General features: G+C 49.0%; 1 long non-coding RNA gene across 1 annotated transcript; it reads left to right on the top strand.

Moving 5' to 3' along the window:
* Positions 1-249: 249 nt before the first annotated feature.
* Positions 250-2,416, top strand: LOC116595489. Its single transcript, XR_004287703.1, has 3 exons — positions 250-552; positions 902-999; positions 2,291-2,416. It is a non-coding gene; the product is annotated as an uncharacterized LOC116595489 (long non-coding RNA).
* Positions 2,417-5,642: the final 3,226 nt, after the last annotated feature.

Genomic DNA, 5,642 nt, shown 5'->3' with positions numbered 1-5,642 from the left:
CCCAGTCGTTTGTGCTCAGCCTCCCACAGTGTGGAATTACAGCTAGGAGGTGGCTGCCCGGATAAGGACTACATTTCCCAGTTGACCTCACTTCTGCGTGTGGCTGAGTAACAAGTCCTCACCAACAGAATGTGAGTGCAAGTCATGTGTGTCACTCCTGGGGGGTAGCTTTTAAGAAGTGGGTCTCTGTTCTTCCAGTGGCTAGAAGGCGCTGTGGTCTGAGAGCCTGGCAGAGCCTAAGATGGGGAGAGCCTGGGTCCCTGAATCACTACATGGAGGAGAGCTCCCCGTACGTAGACTAGGAATTGCCTCATTGGACTATTCTGTGAGCAATATGGGGAAAGTCTGTCATGTGAAGGCACTGATATTTGGGATTCATTTGTTATAGAAGCTGGTGTTACCCTGGCTTTGATGGGCCTGACCAGGCATCTCAGCAAACCAGATAGTGCCCATGTTGGCACTGGCACAGGACAGGCTCTTCACCCTTCCACTCGCCACCGCCATGCCCCAGGAGCAAAAGTCACATCCAGATGCTGTCTTGGAAAGGAGGAGGTGAGGAAAGAAATCAGAGAGACTCCACTCATTAAAGAGAAACCGAGGTGAGGGAGTATTTAAGTATCTGTGGCTCAAAGTGGGGGTCTCTGGACTAGCAGTGTCAATATCACCTGGAACTTGTTGGCTTGGGCCTCCTGAATCAGAATCTGCATTTAAAAAAGACCCTCAGATGATTCGCATGCACTTTACAAGCATGAGAAGCTCTCCTCAGAGAAAGGTGCTATGTCAGAAAATGTGCCCCTTGGTTGGACAGACAACCGAGGAGCAGCTCTGCATGTTCATTCATTATTTCATTATTTCATTTGTTCTTTCAATCTGTTACTATTTATTGAACATCTGTTTTCAGGAAATGTCCTGGAGAAGAAAGTGGATACAGACTCTGCCCTCAGGGAGCTTCTCCCAACAGAGAAGCGAGGAGGGGGCCGGCGGAAAACATCATATTATGTAAGTAATTATGACTGACAAGTACTATCGAGAAAATGTGCAGGTAACAATGAAAGCATAAAATGTGGTGCGGCCTGACTTGGTCTGAGGGCTCTGAGAAAGTTTCTGACAAAGCAGCATTTAAAGAGGTTTGAAGGAGAAGTCAGCCAGGTGAAGAATGGGGTCAGCCATGTTCCAGGCAGAAGAAACTGCGTTCAAAGGCCCTGAGGCAGAAAGAACCTTGGAGATCTTGAATATTTAAAAACAACAACAGCAACAACCCAGGCCTTGCTTTGAACTTGAATTAGAGAGAGTGGGGTGAGATGTAAGGGTGAGACCCTATAGGTCCTCATAAGCCGTGAGAAGGATTTGGGACTTTGTACTAAGAGCACAAGGGAATTTAATCCTGGCTCAGCCACCTACTAGCTGTGAGATGGTGGGCAAGTTACTGAACATTTCAACACTCCAAATTTCTCATCTGTAGAAGAAGAACAATGCAGTGCCTGTTTCCTTATCATAGAGTGGTTTTTAGGATTAAATGGGTCAATATATGTGAAGGGCTTATACAGTGAATAGCACATAAGAATTTGCAATTACTGTTGAAGAGTTTTAATCAGGAAGTCATGTGATAAGTTTTGTGCTTCAAGAAATCCCTCGCTCCAGTATGAAGGGAAACTTCCCAGCCTGCAGAGGGGAGAGGCTGGAAGCAGAAGTCCCCGGAGTGACACAATGGCTGGCTAATCCACGAGACAGAGGATACATGACGAGTGACTGGTGACTTGTGGGATGTGTGCCAGGAGGGCTGCAGGGGACAGGATAAGAGTCAGGGATGGCTGCCAGGTTGCCAGGTGGGGCGTCGTGGTGGATGGGAGTGCTGGGCTTTCAGTGGAAGCTGATGAATTAAATTTTGGACGTTCCGAATCTGAGGTCCCTGAGACATGAAGATGGAGGAACTGAACAGGGAGGGAGACGAGATGCGGGAGCTGAGACATTATCCGGGAGCCGTTAGCATGTGGGTGGCCATGCAAACCACTGGGAAGAGATGGAAATACTCAGGGAACGAGATGTTGGGAGAGTTTGGGTTCGAATCCCCACTGGCTGTGTGTTTTGGGAAGTTACTTCGCATCTCTTGAGACCCAATGTCTGGTCTGAAAAACAAGGCTACTGCCACCTGCTCCAGAGGGCTGTGTGGGATGTCACCGAGACCCCTGACACCCCGGGCACTCAGCTCTGTCAGTGTGAGTCCCTTTTCTCCGTCTAGCTCCCTTCCTCCCTCCTCACACACATTTTCCTCCTCTCTCGGTTTCCGAAGCAGCCTGCGCCCAGGGCGCATGGCCAGCCTTGTTGCACCTGCTGCTCAGGGGCTCAGCCCAGAGTGCTCAGTGTCCGGACACGAGCATTGGCGATCACCCGCGAGGCCGCCAGACCCGCAGAGAGTGAATCCTGCTGTGACATGAACACCGGCCTCCAAACCGGTGGGACTTGATTCAGCCTCCCGCTTGCCTGAGGCCTCAGGTAAGTCCCCACCCCTCCCGGACCATCGCCCCGTGTGTAGGGTGAGGACTTCAGTGATCCTGCTGTGGGGGGTGGTCTGTGGAGGCCCCTGTAACCAAGTGCCACTGACCAGGGGGCTTAAAGCAGCAGCTGTTCATTTGCCCACAGTTCCTGGAGGCCGGAAGTCTGAAAGCAAGGTGGCAGCAGGGCTGTGCTCCTCTGAGATTGTCGAAGCCTCTCTGGCATCTTCCTAGCTTCGGCTGGCGGCTGCCAGTCCCTGGTGTCCTGGGGGGCCGCTGCAGGACTCCGGTCTTTGCCTCTGGCCTCACGGTGGCCTTCTCCTCTGGGGGTGTCTCTGTGTCTCGTCTCTTCTTATAAGGAGCCCAGCCACACTGGGCCAAGAACCAGTCACCCTGCACCAGCACACCCCTTTCTTAACTAACTACATCTGCGGGGACCCTCTCTCCGAACAAGATCATAGTTTCAATGACCGGGGTTAGGACTTCCAACAGATCTTTTTGAAGGAACATAGTTCAACCCATAACACATTCCCAGTCTTCTTTTCTCTGCATTGGTAGGAAGTTAAGAGGGGGGGAAAGTCTCCACAGAGGCGAGAGCTGGGGAACGTTAATTATATTTTTACTTATTGTTGGAAAGCAGTTTTCTGATGGCTAGAAATACATGTTCTCTCTGTTAATTATGGTCTCCTTGCAGGTTATTATTGCAGGTGAAAAGGCCTTTTATTGACAGAATGAACTGAGAGGTAAGAGCTGGACCGTGCTGCCCCTGGAGAGAAAATATTTGTGCTTAATTGGAAAATGCAAACTTTTCTGCCTTCTGTGCCCTCTGGCACACTCTCTAGGGTAGAGGCAAGACCAGATGGCAGGGAATGGCCTTTCTGCCCCCGTTCAACTGGACCACTACACATCGTTGCCTTCTGTAGAGCAGCACACCTTTGCCCTCCTGCTCCGGGGGAAAGCCGACTCTGGTGATGAGAGGCTCGGTGTCCTCACTGGCCCACACAGCACCCTCCAGGTCCCCTCCATTGACAAGGTCATGCTGTTGATCCTGGATAGTCCAAAGGGGCCTGTGTCCTGGAGCTCTGGCTCGGCTTCAAAAATTCATAGGCCCGTTGTGCTCCTATAATACTGTATCCAATTGAGTTGAAAAGTTATGTTCACACAAAAACTGCACACAAATGTTTTATAGCAGCTTTATTCATAACTGCCAAAACTCAGAAGCAACCAAGATGCTCTTTAGTAGCTGAGTGGATAAACAACCTGTGTATGTATATCCACTCAATGGAACATTATTCAGCAATTAATTCAGTGATAAAACAAAACAGAAAGAGCTATTGAGCCGTAAAAACATACGAGAAAACCTTAAAGGCATGTTGGTAAGTGAAAGAAGCCAGTCTGGAAAGGCTACATGTTGTATGATAACAGCTATATGACATTCTAGAAAAGTCAAGAAAGACTATGGAGATCAGGGATTGCCAGGGATGGGGAAGAGGGGAGCGGAGAGGTGGAGCACAGGGCATTTTTGTGTGACTCTGTGATGGGTACGTGACATGCGTTTGTCAGAACCCATAGAATCTACAACACAGAGAGTGAACCCTAATTAAACTGTGGAGTTTAGTTATTAATAATGTACCAGTATTGGCTCATCAGTTGTACTAAATATACTCCCCTGTGTGGGGTGTTACTGGTGGGACCACTTTGCGCAGGAGCGAAGCGGGTGTATGGAAACCGTCCTCCCTGCCCAGTTTTTCTGTAAACGTATGAGTGCTCTAAAAAACAATGCTTGTGGGCGCCTGGGTGGCTCAGTGGGTTAGGCCGCTGCCTTCGGCTCGGGTCATGATCTCAGGGTCCTGGGATCGAGTCCCGCATCGGGCTCTCTGCTCGGCAGGGAGCCTGCTTCCCTCTCTCTCTCTCTGCCTGCCTCTCCGTCTACTTGTGATTTCTCTCTGTCAAATAAATAAATAAAATCTTTAAAAAAAAACAAAAAACAAAAAACAAAAAACAATGCTTGTTAATCAACAAACAGACAAACCTCATGTCCGGTCACTTTCAGGAAGCTGCTGGAGCTTCAGGGGTGGCAGCTGTTGGAGTTCCCCCATGAGTAGCTTTTCACATCTGGGTGGCCTGTGTCAGTCGGTGACCCCCCTGTCACGCCACCAGTTCTGAATGGCCCTGCAGGCAAGAGGAGGTTCCACAGCTGGTCCAGACTAGTGCGAGTGATGCTGCTATTCGCAGTTGTTGTGAAGTCTTGAAACTCCCAGCGGTGCGAGACAGGGTCAAGGGTATAGCCAATCGGGCACTTGCCTTGGGCACGAAATTTAAAGGGATGTCTCAAAAAACTCAGTAATCAAGATGGATAATGTTTGTTTTAAGATTTTTTTTTGATTTATATATTTGACAGAGAAAGACCGAGAGAGAGGGAACACAAGCAGGGGGAGTGGGAGAGGGAGAAGCAGGCCCCCCACTGAGCAGGGAGCCCAATGTGGGACTGTATGCCAGGAGCCTGGGATCATGACCTGAGCTGAAGGCAGACGCTTAATGACTGAGCCACCCACATGCCCTAAGACGGATAATGTTTTAACTCAGTGTTCTAGAAAAAGAAAAATGGATGCAAAATGTCCATCATCAAAATATCAGAGCTTTAAGTAAAGCCAGGATTTGACCCTGTGCTTGCCTGACTCTGCCTCACTGGCCTCTCCCCTATCTTGGCCCTGTCAGATCTTATATTTAGCTAATATTTTGATATTTGATTTGTCATAGAATGTTCTGTATTAATTTTTATTTTGATCATTTCAACAAAATGTTTTTTTTGAGATTTTAGGCATCTCCCTTAAATTTTGTGCCCAGGGCAAGTCCAGGCTAAGCCCCTGATCAGATTAGTATATTCATTCAAAAAGTATTTATTAAGTATCTACTATTTGCCTTTTACCAGGGGATGAGATGACTTGTCCCATGGCTATTGATCTTCCTCCTTCCTGGACCATCCCTTTTGCTTAGGGAGTTCATGGCCGAGTGGCCACAGCAGCCTGCGTGTACCCAAGACCCAGGCTTCCTGGGCTGCCCACCCTGCTCTGTGCTCAGTGTTCCAGTAGCAGATGTCTGCCACAAGCCCTCTTATGTGGTGTCATACCTCACTGAAGGGACCTGGTG

The sequence above is a fragment of the Mustela erminea genome, chromosome 7, assembly GCF_009829155.1.
Source record: "Mustela erminea isolate mMusErm1 chromosome 7, mMusErm1.Pri, whole genome shotgun sequence".
Taxonomy (NCBI): domain Eukaryota; kingdom Metazoa; phylum Chordata; class Mammalia; order Carnivora; family Mustelidae; genus Mustela; species Mustela erminea.
Note: the sequence above shows the minus strand (reverse complement) of the source record. Positions and strands in the feature narration are given on the sequence as shown.